General features: G+C 45.7%; 1 non-coding gene across 1 annotated transcript; it reads left to right on the forward strand.

The window, feature by feature from the left end:
- The first annotated feature begins 17,868 nt into the window (after nt 1–17,868).
- On the forward strand, nt 17,869–17,950 carry trnas-gcu (transfer RNA serine (anticodon GCU)). The gene has a single exon. It is a non-coding gene; the product is annotated as a tRNA-Ser (tRNA).
- The last annotated feature ends 3,835 nt before the right edge of the window (nt 17,951–21,785 follow it).

A 21,785-nucleotide genomic window follows, 5' to 3' on the forward strand; every position in this document is an offset into this window, starting at 1 on the left:
AGTGGCTATAAAGGCCAATTCTGGAGTAACAGGCTCTTCCACAGGTGCTGCAGAGAAATTTGTTTGTTGGGGCTGTTGCACAGTTGGCTCTCCCCTTGCGCCTCTGTCTTTTTTCCTGCCAACTACCAAGTCTCTTCGACTCGCCACAATTTAGCCCTGTCTTTATGGCTGCCCGCCAGCTCTGGCGAATGCTGGCAACTGACTCCCACGACTTGTGATCAATGTCACACGATTTCATGTCGCGTTTGCAGACGTCTTTATAACGGAGACATGGACGGCCGGTGGGTCTGATACCAGTGGCGAGCTCGCTGTACAATGTGTCTTTGGGGATCCTGCCATCTTCCATGCGGCTCACATGGCCAAGCCATCTCAAGCGCCGCTGACTCAGTAGTGTGTATAAGCTGGGGGTGTTGGCCGCTTCAAGGACTTCTGTGTTGGAGATATAGTCCTGCCACCTGATGCCAAGTATTCTCCGAAGGCAGCGAAGATGGAATGAATTGAGACGTCGCTCTTGGCTGGCATACGTTGTCCAGGCCTCGCTGCCGTAGAGCAAGGTACTGAGGACACAGGCCTGATACACTCGGACTTTTGTGTTCCGTGTCAGTGCGCCATTTTCCCACACTCTCTTGGCCAGTCTGAACATAGCAGTGGAAGCCTTACCCATGCGCTTGTTGATTTCTGCATCGAGAGACAGGTTACTGGTGATAGTTGAGCCTAGGTAGGTGAACTCTTGAACCACTTCCAGAGCGTGGTCGCCAATATTGATGGATGGAGCATTTCTGACATCCTGCCCCATGATGTTCGTTTTCTTGAGGCTGATGGTTAGGCCAAATTCATTGCAGGCAGACGCAAACCTGTCGATGAGACTCTGCAGGCATTCTTCAGTGTGAGATGTTAAAGCAGCATCGTCAGCAAAGAGGAGTTCTCTGATGAGGACTTTCCGTACTTTGGACTTCGCTCTTAGACGGGCAAGGTTGAACAACCTGCCCCCTGATCTTGTGTGGAGGAAAATTCCTTCTTCAGAGGATTTGAAAGCATGTGAAAGCAGCAGGGAGAAGAAAATCCCAGAAAGTGTGGGTGCGAGAACACAGCCCTGTTTCACACCACTCAGGATAGGAAAGGGCTCTGATGAGGAGCCACCATGTTGAATTGTGCCTTTCATATTGTCATGGAATGAGGTGATGATACTTAGTAGCTTTGGTGGACATCCGATCTTTTCTAGTAGTCTGAAGAGACCACGTCTGCTGACGAGGTCAAAGGCTTTGGTGAGATCAATGAAAGCAATGTAGAGGGGCATCTGTTGTTCACGGCATTTCTCCTGTATCTGACGAAGGGAGAACAGCATGTCAATAGTCGATCTCTCTGCACGAAAGCCACACTGTGCCTCAGGGTAGACGCGCTCGGCCAGCTTCTGGAGCCTGTTCAGAGCGACTCGAGCAAAGACTTTCCCCACTATGCTGAGCAGGGAGATTCCACGGTAGTTGTTGCAGTCACCGCGGTCACCTTTGTTTTTATAGAGGGTGATGATGTTGGCATCGCGCATGTCCTGGGGTACTGCTCCCTCGTCCCAGCACAGGCATAGCAGTTCATGTAGTGCTGAGAGTATAGCAGGCTTGGCACTCTTGATTATTTCAGGGGTAATGCTGTCCTTCCCAGGGGCTTTTCCGCTGGCTAGGGAATCAATGGCATCACTGAGTTCCGATTTGGTTGGCTGTATGTCCAGCTCATCCATGACTGGTAGAGGCTGGGCTGCATTGAGGGCAGTCTCAGTGACAGCATTCTCCCTGGAGTACAGTTCTAGGTAGTGCTCAACCCAGCGGTCCATCTGTTTGCGTTGGTCAGTGATTATGTCCCCCGATTTAGATTTGAGGGGGGTGATCTTCTTGATGGTTGGCCCAAGAGCTCTCTTCATGCCATCATACATTCCTCTGATGTTTCCGGTGTCTGAGGCCAGCTGAATATGACTGCATAGGTGTTGCCAGTAGTCGTTTGCGCAACGCCTAGCTGTTCTTTGTGCAGTACTTCTGGCCGCTTTAAGTGCTGCGGATGTTAAATCGCTGGGGGCTTTCTTGTAGTTCAAAAGTGCAATGCGCTTAGCGGCTATGACAGGTTCCAGCTCTTCATTATGAGATTGAAACCAGTCTGCATTTCTCTTCGCACTTTTGCCGTAGGTGGTCAAAGCTGACTCATAGATGGCATCTCTGATGTGGGCCCACTTGGTCTCAGCATCCCCTGTGGGAGTGTTTTGAAGGGCTGTTACAAGTGAATTTAGAAATTTTTGTAACAGCTGTGGGTGAGAAATTCTGCTCGTGTTGATGCGTGGGTGGCCCTTCTGCTTGGAATGATGCAACTTCTTTGGTCTGAGTCTAACCTTGCTGCACACCAGGGAGTGGTCGGTGTCGCAGTCCGCACTGTGGAAGCTGCGTGTGATTTGAACACTGTTTAAGGCGGCTCGCCTTGTGACAATGAGGTCTAGCTGGTGCCAACGACGTGATCTTGGGTGCCTCCATGAAACCTGGTGACAGGGTTTAGTGTGAAAGAACGAGTTGGTGATGCAGAGGTTATGATAGGTACACAACTCAAGCAGTCTCTGCCCGTTCTCATTCATCCTTCCAACGCCATAGCGCCCAAGGCAGGAGGGCCATGAGTCATGGTCGGCCCCAACCCTGGCATTAAAGTCCCCCAGCAGGAATAGGTGTTCGGTGTTGGGGATGCTGCTAATGATGTTATGGAGTTGTTCATAGAACTGGTCTTTAGCTTCAGGTGCGGAACAGAGTGTTGGAGCATAGATGCTGAGGAGGTGTACTGGACCAGAGGTGGTGAGCAGTCGGATGGACAGTATGCGTTCCGAGCCATTTGAGGGAGGCTCTATCATGCTGAGCAAGGAGTTTCTGATGGCGAAGCCCACTCCATGCTGTCTTGGTTCTTCAGGATCCCTGCCCTGCCAGAAGAAGGTGTAGTCTTGCTCTGCTAGAGAGCCACTCGCGGGGAGGCGAGCCTCCTGAAGTGCTGCAATGTCCACATTGAGTCTACTGAGCTCGTTGTTAATGATGGCGGTCGTCCGAGAATCGTTGATTTGTGTAAGGTCTTCCGACAGGCCAGGACACATAGTTCTGACGTTCCAGCTTGCAAAGCGAAGGGCTGGTACCTTCTTTCCTTTTTTCATGTTGTTTGGTGCGGTGTATCAGTCCACCTTTCGGGCAATGACCCTGAGCTCCAAGCACCCATTGAAGCAGGCAGTCTGTGGCGGGACAGAACCTTATTGACCGGGGGCTGCCCGGTTTGAGGCGGGCGGTAGCTGTCCAGTGAGGTGCAATGACCTCTCCCACCGACAAAGGCAACCCGTGGCGCCCAGTTTCTACGCCAATTTATCTGGACTTATAACCCGTAACTGCTGCCTTCCGTGTTGTTTCAGTCGCTGTGAGGCAACTATGGAGTGACCTCTCCATGGCGCATGCCTGGGCAAATTTATGGAGGTTGAGAGTTGCCCAGTCGTCAAAACCCCCCTCTCGGCCTTTCTGGTGGGGTCCAAAGGAGTGCAGGACACGACGTTTGGCACCAGTATGGCTGCAGGAACTGCCGGAAACATGCCAAAGGTGACACATGACCGCCTACGGGGTTCCGCTCCGGATTTTCTGTTAGGGTTTTCTCCCTTAGCCTTGGTCTCTCCCGAGACGCCCACAAGGCAGTGGGGTTGTTGGGGCCCCTACACAGGTGTAGGATGGTGCCGGTGGGAGGAGGGGATGCAAGGGGGAGGGGTAGAGGGAGGGGGTGGGGGGGGGTGCAGGGGAAGGGGGTGCGGGGTGAAGATGGTGCGAGGGGGGGGGCGGGCTGGGACGGGGTTGTGAGGGGGTGAGCTGAGAGGGTGGAGCAGGGAAGGGGACGGGGGTGGGGGGGGTGGAAGGGGGGTAAAGGGGGGGAGGGGGGGTGGAATCTGGTGCAGGTAATAAGCCATTTCCTCAGTGCCCACCATCGACGTCCGGAAAGCTCATCCATGTCCTTCGGGAGGTGAAGCATCATTTGGCAGACTCAGAGGTGATTACATTTGCTAAGGGTTTTTTTTTTTGCAGTGGTTTAAATAAAGGCATGCAGCATTGCCGACAGTGCGCTGCAGATGCTCTCCGAGCCAACTCCCGCGGGCTCTTTGAAGTTGCGGCCGGGGGGGCCGTTCGTGGATGTTTTGGGTGTTCGGGTCACCTTTTCACAGGACTTCTCTCGGGTCCCGCAGCTCCTTCTTCACCTCAATGGACTTACCGCATGCCGTGGCTGCAGACACTCTGGACTGTGAAGACAGCAGGATCGGAGATTAAAGTATCGGCAGCTGTTCTCGTCAGTTTCATCCGGATCAATTTCATTGAGAAAACAAAGAGCAGGTGTGGCTGGGGGAGGGCAGTGGGCCCATATCATATATCCTTTTGAAAGCTATGGTTGAATCTTCCTCCGTCACACTCTCAGGCAGTACATATCAGATCTTAACCATTTGCTGCATAAAAAAAGGTTTTTCCTTATGTTGCCTTTGGTTCTTTCCCCATTCACCTTAAATCGGTGTCCTCTGCTTACTCAGCCATGAGTAATATTTCCCATTGCTTTCTCAGCACTGATGAATTGTGAGGCGGGAGACAGCCAGAAGTCCCACTGAGCCGCACTGACTCCCAGCTGAAAAAGAAATGAGGTAAAGTTCAATCTTTCACAGCGAGATGCTGCAGAGAGTTAAGAGTCCCGAATGAAAGAGAGCGTTTCTCATACTTTTGTTGAATTTCATTTCAAACACTCCTTGTACTCTCTGCTAATGAAGCCTAAAAAGTGGAAAAACTAAATGGCGCTCAAACTCACAACCCTGAGATTAAAAGTCCCATGATCGACAGACTGAACTGAATATGTCACTTCTACTGTACCTCTGTTTGGATGGATGCAACTGTATGCTCCAATGCAAGGGCAGCTTTCAAATCCTCCCATGGGTCCACACGTCAGACTAAGTTCCATGTTGTAAACTCAAGCAAAGGAAATCTGCTCACTTCCAAAACTATCAACAAATTGAAGCTGATTACGATCAACATCATCAGAGGTCAGAACTACCTGGTGAAAGAAGACACCCTGAAGAAGGATCCACAATTATTCAAAGGCATCGACAAAGTGAAAAACAAGAAAATCGATGAGTCAATCCAAGCTAAACAGAAACACTGAAGAATTCCATTCCAGACCAGAACACAATTAGAGGCATTTTTTGTATTCAAAGCTGGGCATTAGTATTTAATAGTTGATATATAATTTTGAATATATTTGAATTTCTTTATTCATTTGGCACTGCTGAACATGAAGCAGTCTTAAATCATTTAATTTTTTTTTGTGAAATCTGACTTACCAGATTAAAATATTAGATCAAGGGAGAAATTTCAAAGATTACTGGACCAGTAATCCAGAGGCCTGGACTCAAGATCCAGTGACAGCCAGGACGTCAAGGCGGGAAACACTCCGCACTAGTCTGCAGTGAGCGATTCCATCGAAGGTAGAGCACAATCTCTTTAATATAAGAATGTATATTTTATAATAATTAATCACTCAAGACCTTCCTGGTCTCTGCATCTCAGCTGCTCTCTGGATAAACTTGCAGAAAGTATTTCAACCTGTAAAGCAGGAGTCTGGGGAATGTATAATGATATTTTCTCGCCTTCGGGCAATATTTTAATCAATACAGTGTGGGACAACCTGTCTGGGCACAACTCCACGAGTTTCTCTTGAACTAGTGACCTCACAATCACTAACTTCTATGGTAACAATCTTCAGCTCATCACCTCCGGTACGTAGCTCTAATCTTAATGAACATTTAAACAACCTTTCAAGTCCAGTTACAGTTTGTGTTGCCTTACCTGCACAAGCTTAAAAAGTGAAAAACGGAAGCAAGTTTAACTGAACATTCTGGTGGTCAGTTCGGGCACGGGAAAAAAATGAAAGGACTCGGACCAGGTCGGATGCGGTGCTGTCAGGCTTGGGTCGGGTTTCATTTGCTGACCCGAGCAGGCCTTTAGTTACTGTTGCAACCTTATATTCCCACTTGACAATCTGTATATTTTGTTCATTTCAACTTTGTCGACAAGCTCTTTGAATCCAGTTCCCCTGTCCTCAAGCAGGCTCAGTTTGGAAATCGATTCCACTTTCTGGAAGGCTGAAAGCAATCGATGACCTTAAACTAAAAATGGCAACATAGAAGGGCTCGTCTGGGATTTGAATCCAGGACCTCTTACATATTCATCATTTACATACCCAAAGCGAGAATCATACCCCTAAACCAACGAGCCACCGTTGGCATAGCTTTTATTCGCTCCTGTGGAATTTCACTGGCACCCACAGCCGATCATGCATTTTTTTCAGATCAAAACAATATCCTACAAAGCTGAAATAAAAACAGAAAGTGCTGGAAATACTCAGCACCTCTGACAGCATCTGTGGAGAGAGAAACAGAGTTAACATTTCAGGGTTTTCACCTTTTGTTTGAGCCATCTTTTCAGACTGCTTCTGTCCATCCAATCTCACTTTTTACTCTATCCACATTCTAAGGGTGGTGCAGTGGTGAGCACTGTAGCTGCACAACTTCAGTGACCCTGATTCCGTTCTGTATACTGCCTGTGTGGAGTTTGCAAGTTGTTTATGTGGGCTTCCACAAGGTACTCTGGTTTCCTCCCACAACGAAAGACTTGTGGGTTGATAGATAAATTGACTGTTGTAAATTGGCCCGAGGGTAGGTGATAGGAGAAATGTGGGGATGTGGTAGGGAATTCTGGGTTAACATAGGATTAGTATAAATGGGTGGTTGATGGTCAGTGCAGACTCAGTGGGCCAAAGGGCCTATATCAGTGCTGTATATCTCTATAACCATTCTCTAAGCAAATGCATTTTTCATGAATTCCTCATTTCTTTTATTAACGACAATTTTATATTTCCGGCCCTTGCTTCATACGATACCACAAGTGGAATCATGTTTCCATCAACCCGATCAAACCCCTTCACTATTTCCTCATATTGCAATGTTTCTTTAACCCTGACAGACTGTGGAGTTTCTGCTGCTTGATTGCAGTTCTTGCTTCCCGCCAGTAGATGTCACCTCACTCCAAAATAGTGAAGTTGACAATTGTGAGAGAGACACAACAGGAAATAATTGTTCACATTATAGTGAATGTGTGGGATTTAGAAATACTCGGAGTTGAGACGAGTTATTATTGAATTTGTCAAACCAAACATGTGTTATAATGTTGTGTTAAATCTGTCACTCTGTTGTCTTGATTCTGAGAGTGACATAGACTCATCGAGTCATTGGGTCATTTGTGGTAGAGAAGGAGGCCATTCGCCCCATCGAGTACAGGCCAGCTCTCCATGGAGCGATCCAGTCAGTGCCACTCGTCTGCTCGATCCCCCTAGCCCTGTAAATGTATTTCCTTCAAATGCCCATCGAAATTCCTTTTGTAACCAACGATTGTCTCCACTTCCTCCGCCCTCGGGGGCAGCGAGTTGCAGATCATTACCAATCACTGTGTAAAAAAGTTCTTCCGCACATTCCCCCTGCATCTCTTGTCCAAAACCTTCAATCTGAATCCCCTAGTCCTTGTACCAATAGTAAATGGGAACAATTTTTCCTTGCCAACTTATCTAAAACTGTCATAGCCTTCGACACCTCTATCAATTCTCCCCTCAATCTCCTTTGATACAGGCAGAAAAAACCCTGTTTTTCTAACCTAACCTTGAAACTAAAACCCTCCATCCCTGGAACTATTCTGGTAAATCTCCTCTGCATCCTCTCAAGAATCCGCACATCCTTTCTAAAGATTGGTGAGCAGATCTGGATGCAACACTCCAATTGGGGCCTAACCAGAGTTCAGCATAACAACCCTGCTTTTGTACTCAATGTCTCTATTTAAAAAGCCCAAGATCCCACATGCTTTGCTAACCACTCTCGCAATATGTCTGAACAGTTGAGGTGACTGAGCGGTTTCAGCTTCTCTGTTCAGATTGCAGCTTTCACTGGAGGCATGTGTTTAAATCCCACTTCTGACAACTTGATTTTCAGTTACTTTGCAGAGCTTCCTTGAAGGTTTGAGGCAGAGTAAATACTGAGGAACTGTTTCTAACTGCTGAACCGTCAATAACCGAAGGTTACAGATTTAATGTGACTCACAAAACTGGAAAGAACTTGAGGAAAAATTCCTTTCTGCAACGTATGGTTAGGATTTCAGTTATGTGGAGAGGTTGGAGAAGCTGGGGTTGTTCTCCTTAGAGAGGAGATTTGATAGAGGTGTTCACAATCATGAGGGGTCGTGACAGACCCGATAGAGAGAAACTGTTGGTAGAAGGATTGAGACTCAGGTAAAAGCTGTGGCTCAGTTGGTCACACTCACCTCGAAATCACAAGCTTCTGGGTTCAGAGTTCACAGCTGACACTCCAGTACAGCACTGAGGGTGTTGAAGGTGCTGCCTTTCAGGTGTGATGTTAAACCAAGACCTGGTCTGCATGTTTGGGTGAATGTAAAAGATCCCATGCTGCAATTTCAAACAAGTGAAGAGCAATTCTCCCTGGTGTTGTGATCAATATTTGCCCCTCAATCAGATCAGTTGGTCATTATCACATTGCTGTTTGTGGGTATTAGCTGCTGCATTTCTGACATTACATCAGTGATTACACTTCAAAAGTATTTCATTGTCTACAAAGTGCTTTGATATGTCCAGTGGTCTTGAAAGGTGCTATATAAATGCAAGTCTTTTCTTTCTTTATCACAACACATTACTGTGTAAAAAATGGTTCTTCATGTCACCTCTGGTTCTTCTGCCAATCACCTGATATCTGTGTCCTCTGCTTACTGACCCTTTTACCACTGGAAACAGTTTCTCCTTATTTAAACTATTGAAAACCTCCATGATTTTGAACAAATGTGTCAAATCTTTTCGGAACTTTCTCTGCTGCAAGGAGAACAACCCCAGCTTCTCCAATCTCTCCACATCACTGAAGTCCCTCACCCTGCTACCATTGTGGCAAATCTGTTTTTTATTCTTTCACGGAATGTGGGCATCGCTGGCAACGGCAACATTTATTGCCCATTCCTAACTTCCCTTGAGAAGGTGGTGGTGAGCCGCCTTTTTGAGCTGTTGCAGTCCATGTGGTGTAGGTAAATCCACAGTGCTGTTCGGAAGGGAGTTCCAGGATTTTGATCCAGTGACAGTGAAGGAACGGTGATATAGTTCCCAGTCAGGATGGTGTGTAGCTTGGACGGGAACTGGCAGATGGTGGTGTTCCTATGCATCCAATGTCCTTCTAGGTGGTCGAGGTCATGGGTTTGTAAGGTGCTGTCGAAGGAGGCTTGGTGAGTTATTACAGTGCATCTTGTAGATGGTACGCACTGCTACCACTGTTCACTGGTGGTGGAGGGAGTGAATATTTAAGGTGGTGGATGGGGTGCTGATCAAGTGAGCTGCTTTGTCCTGGATGATGTTGAGCTTCTTGAGTGTTGTTGGAGCTGCACTCATCCAGGCAAATGGGGAGTATTCCATCACGCTCCTGACTTGTGCCTTGTAGATGGTGGACAGGAGGTGAGTGATTCACAGCAGAATTCCCAGCCTCTGACCTGCTCTTGTAGCTACGGTATTTATGTGGCTGATCCAATTCAGTTCCTGCTCAACGGTAACCCCCAGAATGTTGATAGTGAGGGATTCAGCAATGGTAATGCCATTGAATGTCAAGGGGAGATGGTTAGATTCTCTCTTGTTGGAGATGTTCATTGCCTGGCACTTTTGTGGGTTGAATGTTCCTTGTCACTTATCAGCCCAAGCCCAATGTTGTCCAGGTCTCTCTACATGTGGACACGGACTGCTTCAGTAGCTGAGGAGTTGCTAATGCTACTGAACATTTTGCAATCATCAGCGAACATCCCCACTTCTGACCTTATGATAGAGGGAAGGTCATTGATGAAGCAACGGAAGATGGTTGGGGCCTAGGACACTACCCTGAGGAACTCCTGAGTGCTGTTCTGGGACTGAGATGATTGGCCACCCACAACTATCACCATATTCCTTTGCGCCAGGTATGACTCCAACTAAAGAACAAAGAACAAGGAAAATTACAGCACATGAACAGGCCCTTCGGCCCTCCAAGCCTGCGCCGATCCAGATCCTCTACCTAAACATGTCGCCTATTTTCTAAGGGTCTGTATCTCTTTGCTTCCTGCCCATTCCTGTCTCTGTCTAGATACATCTTAAAAGACGCTATCGTGCACGCGTCTACCACCTCCGCTGGCAACGCGTTCCAGGCACCCACCACCCTCTGCGTAAAGAACTTTCCACGCATATCCCCCCTAATCTTTTCCCCTCTCACTTTGAACTCGTGACCCCTAGTATTTGAATCCCCCACTCTGGGAAAAAGCTTCTTGCTATCCACCCTGTCTATACCTCTCATGATTTTGTACACCTCAATCAGGTCCCCCCTCAACCGTCGGCTTTCTAATGAAAATAATCCTAATCTACTCAACCTCTCTTCATAGCTAGCACCCTCCATACCAGGCAACATCCTGGTGAACCTCCTCTGCACCCTCTCCAAAGCATCCACATCCTTTTGGTAATGTGGCGACCAGAACTGTATGCAGTATTCCAAATGTGGCCGAACTAAAGTCCCATACAACTGTAACATGACCTGCCAACTCTTGTACTCAATACCCCGTCCGATGAAGAAAAGCATGCCGTATGCCTTCTTGACCACTCTATTGACCTGCGTTGCCACCTTCAGGGAACAATGGACCTGAACACACAAATCTCTCTGTACATCAATTTTCCCCAGGACTTTTCCATTTACTGTATAGTTCACTCTTGAATTGGATCTTCCAAAATGCATCACCTCGCATTTACCCTGATTGAACTCCATCTGCCATTTCTCTGCCCAACTCTCCAATCTATTTATATTCTGCTGTATTCTCTGACAGTCCCCTTCACTATCTGCAACTCCACCAATCTTAGTGGCGTCTGCAAACTTGCTAATCAGACCACCTATACTTTCCTCCAAATCATTTATGTATATCACAAACAACAGTGGTCCCAGCACGGATCCCTGTGGAACACGTCTCCATTTTGAGAAACTCCCTTCCACTGCTACTCTCTGTCTCCTGTTGCCCAGCCAGTTCTTTATCCATCTAGCTAGTACACTCTGGACCCCATGCGACTTCACTTTCTCCATCAGCCTACCATGGGGAACCTTATCAAACGCCTTACTGAAGTCCATGTAAATGACATCTACAGCCCTTCCCTCATCAATCAACTTTGTCACTTCCTCAAAGAATTCTAGTGGAGAGTTTTCTCCCTGGTGGCCATTGACTTCAATTTTGCAAGGGCTCCTTGATGCCCTTGGCAAGAGCAGTCAATGTCTCCTCACCTCACCTCTTGAGTTCAGCTCTTTTGTCCAAATTTGGGTCAAGGCTGCAACGAGGTCAGGAACCAAGTGGCTCTGGCAGAACCCAAAATGAGCATTGATGAGCAGGTTATTGCTGTGTAAGTGCTGCTTGATAGCACTGTCAATGACACCTTCCATCACTTCACTGATGATCAAGAGGAGGCTGATGGGGCAGTAATTGGCAGGGTTGGATTTGTCCTGCTTTTTGTTTGCAGGACATACCTGGGCAATTTTCCATGTTGCTGGGTAGATGCCAGTGTTGGAGCTGTACTGGAACAGCGTGGCAAGTGGCGCGGCTAGTTCTGGAGCATCAGTCATCAGCACTACAGCCGGGATGTTGTCAGTATCCAGTGCCTTCAGCCATTTCTTGATATCATGTGGAGTGAAGTGGATTTGCTGAAGATTGGCATCTGCGATGCTGGGGACATCAGGAGGAGGTCGAGATGCATCATTTAGTTGATACTTGTGGCTGAAGATGGTTGCAAATTATTCAACCTTGTATTTTGCACTGATATGCTGGTCTCCCCTATCATTAAGGATGGGGATACTTGTGGAACCTCCTGTTGATTGTTTTATTATCCACCACCATTCAGGACTGGATGTGGCAGGACGGCAGAGCTTTGATCTGATCTGTTGGTTGTGAGATCACTCAGCTCTGTCTATTGCATGCTGCTTCCACTGTTTGACATGCAAGTAATCCTGTGTTGTAGCTTCACTCATTTTTAGGTCTGCTTGGTGCTGCTCTTGACATGCCCTCCTGCACACTTCATTGAACCACTATTGCTCCCTTGGCTTGATGGTAATGGTAGAGTGAGGGATATGTCAGGCTATGAGGTAACATATTGTGTTTAAATACAATTCTGCTGCTGCAGATGGCCCACAGTGCCTCATGGATGCCCAGTTTTGAGTTGCCAGATCTGTTCATTTCTTCCCTCAGATATAATTGGAAAAAAAATCCAAAGGAATGCATGTACTAAACAAAAAGGAGAGAGAAATAAATACTGACAAAATAGATGGCAGCATTTGCAAGGTAAAAAGATTTATAAGTTTTATTATCGATGAGTGAGAGGAATATATCACACTTTGGGGCTTCTGTAAGTGGATTTACTGATAATTTTGGGAATTGATAGGAAGCTGCTTCATGGTTGGTGGAACAAACTCCCGCCCTTGGGGTGGAGCCAACAGCTGCATCCGTCCAATAACAGACAGAGTAGAAGTACTGTATCAGGCCTTGTTAGCTCAGTTGGTAGAGCATGGGACTTTTAATCTCAGGGTCTTGGATTTGAGACCCATGTTGTGTGGTTGTTCTTCCCTTTTTCAGACTTCATCGGCAGAGAGTTCAAGGGGTGTTTGAAATTAAATTCAACAGCATCAGCAGATTTCAAATCCCCCCCTCCCAGTGTAGTTGAATGGACCTTCGACCTCTGCCCTCCCCCTTCCCCTCCCTCCCAGAACTGCAACAGGGATCCCCTTGTCCTCACTTTCCACCCCACCTGCCTCCACAGCAGCACAGTGGCGCAGTGGTTAGCATTGCAGCCTCACAGTTCCAGCAACCCGGGTTCAATTCTGGGTACTGTCTGTGTGAAGTTTGCAAGTTCTCCCTGTGTCTGTGTGGGTTTCCTCCGGGTGCTCCAGTTTCCTCTCACAAGCCAAAAGACTTGCAGGTTGGTAGGTAAATTGGCCATTATAAATTGCCCCTAGTATCGGTAGGTCGGAGGGAAATATAAGGACAGGTGGGGATGTGGTAGGAGTATAGAATTAGTATAAATGGGTGGTTGATCGTCGGCACAGACCATGTGGGCCGAAGGGCCTGTTTCAGTGCTGTATCTCTAAACATAAACACATCCAAAGGATCATCCTCCACCATTTCCGCCACCTCCAGCGTGATGCCACCACCAAACGCAACTTCCCCTCCCTTGTCAGCATTCCGAAGGGATTGTTACTTCCACAACACCCTGGACCACTCCTCCATTACCCCAACACCTCTTCCCCTTCCCAAGGCACCTTCCCATGCAATCGCAGGAGATATAATACCTGCCCTTTTCCCTCCTCTCTGCTCATTATCTAAAGCCCCAAACACTCCTTTTAGGTGAAGCAGCGATTTACTTGTACTTCTTTCAATTATGTATACTGTATTCACTGCTCACAATGCGGGCTCCTCTAAACTGGGGAGACCAAAAGCAGATTAGGTGGAACACCTCTGCTCAGGCCGAAAGCATGATCCTGAGCTTCTGGTTGCTTGCCATTTCAACACTCCCCCCTGCTCTCATGTCAACATTTCTGTCTTTGGCCTGCTCCAGTGTTCCAGTGAAAATCGACCCAAGCTCGAGGTGCAGCACCCGACCTTTTGATTCGGCACTCTACAGCCTTGTGGATTGAACATTGTGTTCAATAACATCAGAGCATGACTGGTGTCAGGCAACCACAAGCATTAACACACTTTGTCCCAGGACAGCTTTGTTATTTAATCTCTCCTGCCCTCTGCCCTATCAAACACCTTCCCCTTTGTTCTCTCCCACATGCCCCTCCCCTTCACTTGTTTAAAACCTAATTCTTTTCTAACCTGTGTCAGTTCTGATGAAAGGTCACAGACCAGAAATGTTAACTCTGTTTCTCTCACCACAGATGCTGCCAGAGCTATTGAGTATTTCCAGCACTTTTTGTTTTTATTTCAGATTTCCAGCATCTGCAGTATTTTGCTTTTATTGTGTCAGAAAGTCTTTCCTTGATTCAGGACTCTTACCTCTCTCCAGAATCTCTCTGCTAAAGATTGAACTTTATCTCATTTCACTCACAGCTCAGGGTCAGTGTGGCACAGTGGGACTTCTGGCTGTCTCCCACTTCACAGTCCATCAGTACTGAGAAAACAATGGGGAATATTACTCACATGTTGTGTTCTGTAACTTTTTACAAACACTTTAATGTATGTATTGTCTTCCAAAGCAGTGACAGAATGGTGGCTTTCGTGTGTTGTTGAAATAGCTTTGTTGAGTTCGTGCTGTACTAACAGTTAAACACTTTTTGGTTCAATGCCAAGTTTTGGCACTTTCAAACTCTCCTGTGTCTTTTTCTTTGGCTCCAATTGTCAAGCTGTTTGATTTACTCTGAAATTAGCACCAGAGAACCAAGGCACCAGCGAGCATGAGGAGCTGAAATTAGCACAGATCAAATCCACTTAATACTTCTGACTGAAGATGGTTGCAAATGCTTCAGTTTTGCCTTTTGCACTGACTTGCTCAGCACCACCATCATTGAGGATGTGAATGTTTTTGGAGCCTCCTCATCTTGTTAGTTATTTAATTATCCACTACCATTCATGACTGGATGTGGCAGGACTGTGGAGCTGTGATCTGATCCTGAGGGAGATATCCGTGCGTGGAGTGGCGGGATGTATGGAGAGTGATCCTGAAGAGGGTGTCTGAGCCTGGAGTGGAAGCTTTCTGTGGAGGTACAGGAGTAGGCCATTCAGCCCCAGTGTTTTATAAAGGTTTAGCATAACTTATTTGCTTTTACTCTATGCCTCTATTAATGAAGCCAAGTGTCCTGTTTGCTCTTAGCAACCTTTTCAAACCTTGATCAAAAAAGATTGGTGTACATTGTCTCATTCTTCCTCCCAAACTGTATCACTTCACAAGTCTCTGTGTAAAATTTTATCTGTTGTGTGAAAGCCCATTTTACCAGTGTGTTTAAGTTCCTCTGAAGTGTGTGACTGTCACTGGCATAGGACGAAATTCACGAGCATTCTTTGATGCTATCTCCTTGGAAAGAACAATCTTACACACTAGCTCAAATTGGGATTTTGTGTGTTTAGTATCTTTCCTCATCCACCAATATAAGCACAAATCTGTCTCATAATGTACGGTCTAAGAATGTGCCAATGTTGCAAGGTGGTGATAAATTGTTCAGTGTCACAATGCAGACACCAACTGTTTCACTACTTTTCTGATTTCTGGATCCAAGTTTGTATCTTTCCGCGATCTCTAGTGGCTTAGGGTTGAGCCTCACTTCAACAAAGAAACGGAAAATTATGATTTAAAGATTACACTGTCAATCATTCACATCTCTGTCTTCTCCTGAACTTCGAGTTCAAATTTGTTTGTGAAGTTGAGTCACACGTTGAGACAGCACAGTCTTTTTCTTTGTGAAGGAAGTGATTTGGGAATGACTGTTTGAAACTGTCCCTTCTTGCACAGAAATTCAGTGCAAATACTTGATCAATCACAATTTCCTTGAGAGAAATTTGTTCACAATCGCATTCGACACGGAAACTGCCTCAGCATTAATCTCACTGAAGCAGAATGTGACCGTGTTGTTTGTTTCAGAATGTTGTTGCCGTTATTTGTCGCTTTTAACCGAGACTGGGAGACAGGGCAAGTTTGATCCGAGGTTGGAATATATTATCATTCAGGAGGAAGAAAAATCAAAAGGAACAAAATAAGAAAACCCAGTCTCCGGATTTGAGAATCTGTAGATCCGCTTTTGGAAAGTGAATCAGAGCAGAATGAAGGGTGAACTGTCCAGAAGAGATGAAGACACAGCTCAGTCAACACGTTCCCCTGGTTTATGATGCTGGAACATTCATCACACAGAAATGATTCAACCCAATGACAAACATTCTTACAGCTGATAATTTATGCTACTGATTTAAGGACTGTTTCATGTGGTTACCGAGTGACGACGAGAAGATATTAAACTTTGTTCTATTCAATCTAGCTGTGATAAAGTTTGAATTTTTCTCCCTTTTATAAACAGTATTTGAAGGGTCTCGGTAACAATGTTCAGTGTTGATGAGAGTGGGGTCTGGGTGAGAAGCTGCTGAGTGTGACAGGGTCAGGACTGGATGCAGGAAGTTCTCTGACAGTCTCCCTCTATCTCTCTAATGGGTTTGAGTTGATTTACGACTGGTAGCTTTTATTTTACTTTTCTTATTTAGAGATACAGCACTGAAACAGGCCCTTCGGCCAACCGAGTCTGTGCCAACCAGCAACCACCCATTTATACTAATCCTACATTAATCCCACATTCTCTGCCACATCCCCACCATTCTCCAACCACGTACCTACATTTTGGACAATTTACAATGGCCAATTTACCTATCAACCTGCAAGTCTTTTGGAGGTGGGAGGAAACCAGAGCACCCGGCGGAAACCCACACAGACACAGGGAAAACTTGCAAACCCCACACAGGCAGTACCCAGAACTGAATCCTGGTCACTGGAGCTGTGAGACTGTGGTGCTAACCATTGCGCCACTGTGCTGCTGTTGGTGCTTTGATAAATGAAGGAAGTTCCCTCCACCCATTTTTTTGGACAGACAGTGTGGTATAAGGATGTAAAGGGTTAATGTTGAAGATGGTGGGATCAACCCCTCCCACTGTCAGAGTGATAATGTAACAGTCACATGAGATGAAGTTTGGGAGAAGAGAGAGCAGCACCAAGGATGCTAGCTCAGCAGGCTTGATGAGTGTGTATTTTGCATTGTGTAAATTAGAAAAGAGTTCTTAGTTCTTTCAGCAGGAAATGTGTCCAGAAAATATCGAGAAACTCACAATTTTATTATTCAGGAGTCAGAACACTGATATTAATTCCAAGTGACAGTTCTGGGACCAATTAACAAAAAAAGTAGAGAATAATATTGCTCACTGATTGAAATCCCCGAGTGAGGAGACAGTTAAACAGGTGATCTATTGGGGCATCCTTCGATCCAAGGTTTCAGCAACATTTAATCTCCCTTTTTGGTGAAATTCTCTGTTATTTGCAACTTTTTTTATCAGCTTTGATGGGTGAGTGAAAAAACTGAAAAAATGGAACAGTTCCATTGTTTCTTTTCTTCCTTCTTCTCTTCTTTCCATCAGTTTCTCTTTTCTATCCCAGATCAATATAATGATGAGAATCCCAATTTAATCTGCTGTTTCTGCTGTTTTATCCATTCCAATCAAAATTTCAACATTCCAATCAAATCTATTTGTTATTCCACAGTGTCTCTCCATGTGTTTTATTCTGTTGTATTCTCTCACAGTCTGTTTGATGATCAATGTCACATCTCACTCTCTGTTCTGGTGAAGATCAGAAGCAGTGATATCTGTTTACACCACCCGACAATTTGGTCTGAGGCTGTGTCTCTCTGATCATGTGGAGTTAAAGCAATTCTTCCAGTCAGTTAGTTCAGTTGTCATTTCATGAGAAATTCGGTCATCATGACTTCGTCAGTGACCTCATGGTTCCGGTGTCTGAGTGATGTTAATCATGATGTGATGAAATGATTGTATGTTCCAGTCTTTCCGTGGTGGGTTTTCACACTGAGTAGAAACGTGTTGGACATGGTCTGAAAATGTTTCACACCGCTCCATTCCCAACTTCATTTACTTGCAGAAGATATATTTCCATCATGACACAGCTCGCTGCACAGCTAGAAGCTGTGCTGAAGGTGACAGCCATACTTATGCAACTGACAAGGTGGCCGAGAGGTTAAGGCGATGGACTGCTAATACATTGTGCTCTGCATGCGTGGGTTCGAATCCCATCCTTGTCGCTTGTTTATTAACTATTTCTGTTGGGGGAGTTTATGTGCAAAGTCAGCCTCAAAACCCGTTTTTGTCTGTGTCCTGATAGTGATTCCAGAATTGGTTATACTTTATTAAAATTGAGACAGACATTTGAAATTCTTCACCCAAACTGCACTGGAATGAAGATCAAATAGGGATCACGAAACGGAGCAGGATTTTTCTTCCCCTCCTTCCTTCCATCTTTACTTTCTCTGGCTTTTCACCAAGTGAAAGACAAATGGGAAAAGCAAATGGTGAGGGAGCAGATGCAGAAAATTATCCTTTGGCAAGAAATTTATTTTCAAATCTTCTTGATGGATTAATTGAGTGAGCAATGCTTTGGCAGATGGAGTTTAAAATGAGGGGTCATCTACTACCGACGATAGATCAGAGCGTTTTTTTGGAAGAGGTGAGATGTTAGAAACGGCGGAGGAGCAGAGACCCGAATACTGAATTAATAAAAGCTCGTGGACTGGTCGAAAATAATGTGAAAAGTGAACAGAATATGAAGATTGGAACTCATGTTGCAGTGATATAAAGCTCTGTGCTCCTGAAGTAAATGTCCAAGCCCAGATTGTGGGGAATCTGTGGAGAGTGATTTGGTTTTTATTCATTCTTGGGTGTGAGTATCGCTGATAAGGCGAGCATTTATTCCCCATTCCTATTGCCGTTGAGAAGGTGGTGGAGAGCTGCCTTCTTGAACTGATGCAGCCCATATGGTGCAGGAACACCCACAGTGCTATTGGGGAGGGAGTTCCAGGATTGTGACCCAACAACAGTGAAGAAATGGCGATATCGTTCCAAGTCAGGATGGTGAGTGACTTGGAGGGGAACCTGCAGGTAGTGAGTTCCCATGCATCTGCAGCCCTTGTCCTTCGAGGTGATAGTGGTCACGCGTTTGGAAGGTGCTGTTGAAGGATACTTGGCGAGTTGCTGCAGTGCATATGGAGATGGTACACACTGCAGCCGCTGTTTACTGGTTGTGGAGGGAGTGAATGTTTAAGGTGGCGGGTTAGGTGCCGATCAAGTGTGCTGCTTTGTCCTGGATGGTGTTGAGCTTCTTGAGTGTTGTTGAGTGGGATGTATTCCATCACACTCCTGACTTGTGCCTTGTAGATGGTGGACAGGATTTGGGGTGTCAGGAGGTGAGATACTTGCTGCAGAATTCGTAATCTCTGACCTGCGCTTATAGCCACAGCATTGATGTGACTGGTCCAGTTACGTTTCTGGTCAAGATGTTGATGGTGGGGGATTTAACGATGATAATGCTTCTGAATATCAAAAGGTAGATTTTTTCTCTCTCTCGTTGGAGATGTTCACTGCTTGGCACTTGTGTGGCCAGAAGGTTGCTTGTCACTTATCAGCTCAAGCCTGAATGTTGTTCAGGTCTTGCTGCCTGCAGGCACAGACTGCTTCAGTATCTGAAGAGTTGTGAGTCATCATCTAACTTTCCCACTTCTGACTGATGTTGAAGAGAAAGTCGTCAATGAAACAGCTGGGATGTTTGGGTCTGCGACACTACCCTGAGAAACTCCTGAGGCAATGTCCTGGGCTGAGATGATTGGTCTCCACTAACCACAACATCTTGTTTTGTGCGAGGTATGACTTCAACAAGTGGAGAGTTTTCCCCCTGATTCCCATTGACTTCAATTTTGCTGGGGATCCTTGATGCCACACTCACTCAAGGGCAATCACTCTCACCTCTCCTCTGGAATTCCAGTCTTTCATCTCTGTTTGGACCAAGCTGCAATGAGGTCATACGAACATAAGATCAGAAGAACTAGTAGCAGGATTAGGCCATTTGGCCCCTCGAGCTTGCTCCGCCATTCAATAGGATCATGGCTGACCTGATCATGACCTCAACCCCACTTTCTTGCCTGCCCACATAACCCTTGGCTCTCTTGTAGATAAAAATCTTGAAGCCATTCAATGACCCAGCCTCCACTGCTCTCTGCGGTAAAGAATTCCAAAGATTAATGACCCTCTGAGAGAAGAAATTCCTTCTTAAATGAAAAAGCCCTAAATCTGAAACTGTGTCCCCGAGTTCTAGATTCCACCACGAGAGAAAACATCCTCTCAGCATCTACCCTGTCAACCTCCCTCAGAATCTTATTTGTCTCAATACGTTCTCCTTTCATTTTTCTCAACTCCAATGAGTATCGGTCCAACCAGCTCAACTTTCCTCATGAGACAACACCTTCATCACAGGAATTAATCCAACGAACCTTCTCTGAACTGCCTCCAATGCAAGTATATCCCTCCTTAAATAAGGAGACCAAAACTGTACACAGTACTCTCGGTGTGGTTTCACCAGCACCATGTACATTTGTCGCAAGACTTCTCTACTTTTATACTCCATCCCCCTTGCAATAAAGGGTAACATTCCATTTGCCTTCCTAATTATTTGCTGTACCTGCATGGTAACTTTTTGTGATTCATGTACGAGGACACCCAGATCCTTCTGCACCGCAGCATTCTGTAATCTCTCACAATTTAAATAATATTTTCCTTTTCTATTCTTCCAACCAAAGTGGATAACCTCACATTTTCCCACATTCTACTCTATCTGCCAAATTATTTCCTGGAGCTGAGAGACCCTGGCAGAACCTAAATTGAGCATCGATGAGCAGATTATTGCTTAGTGTGTGGTGCTTGATAGCACTGTTGGTGACATCTTCCATCACTTTGCTGATGATTGATAGTAGACTGATGGGGCGGCAATTGGTCAGATTCGATTTGTCCTGCATTTTTTTTATGGAGAGGGCACACATGGGTAATTTTCCACATTGTCAAGTAGATGCCTGTGTTGCAGCTCTACTGGAACAGCTTGGCTGAGAGCGTAGCTAGTTCTGGAGCACAAGTCTTCAGTACGAGTGTGGAAGTGAGCAGAAAGGCATGGAACTATGCTTAAAGGGAAATATAGCCAAGTTAGGAATAGTAGCTTTGCTGAGCTTTGATTTTAAGTGGCAGAAACCACAATGAAATAGTTAAAAGTAAAGGCAGAGCGTGTGAGACTGTAAAGACTAGCCGACACTGGTAATTGCAAAGACATCTGTTCTTTATGGCCTGATTGTGTGACTCCCTGTGGTTTGGAACAAATGGACTCCTGTGAATCAAATGATGTCCATCCCTGTGTGGGTGATAAGGAGTGCTCGGCCCCTCTTATCTTCGTGAACTGCCGCTACTTGATGTAGCTGCAGACTGCACGAAACACTCAGGAATGTACACCTAATAGAGATAGCAGGATGCGCCGCAATTACTTGTCACAAGGTAGAGACAGACTCATGATCCATGTAGGGAGTGAGACTCGAATGATTATAAATGATTCCTATGCTCTTGCTAATTAGCTTGCTTGTCTGCTTTGTTTTATCTTGCTGGTACAAAACAATATTTTATTAGTAACAAGTATGTATTGAGAATGGAGTGTATTGTAACCTCAGTAACAGATGTACTGCATGTCACCACGTGGGTGAAGTCGAATTGTATCGCACTGATTGGTTAAACAAGGGGGTGTAGCATGAATCTTAATGTATAAACAGTAGTACCCGTATCAAAAAACTTCACTTACTCTAGTGGACCAGACAGACTCTGGGTGGAGTCAGTGTCGTTGCATTAGAGTAAGTCAGCCGGCTAAATGCGCAAATAAAGTAATTGATTTTACCTACACATCCGACTCAGTATATTCACTGAACCAGACTGAAGGCAAAAATAACTCAGAATTACACTAGAGCCGGAATGTTGTTAGGGCCCATAGTCTTTGCTGTATCGAGTGCCTTCAGCTGTTTCTTGCCATTATGGGGAGTGAAGCAAATTGGCTGAAAA

Source organism: Heterodontus francisci, unplaced genomic scaffold (assembly GCF_036365525.1).
Source record: "Heterodontus francisci isolate sHetFra1 unplaced genomic scaffold, sHetFra1.hap1 HAP1_SCAFFOLD_61, whole genome shotgun sequence".
Classification (NCBI taxonomy): Eukaryota; Metazoa; Chordata; class Chondrichthyes; order Heterodontiformes; family Heterodontidae; genus Heterodontus; species Heterodontus francisci.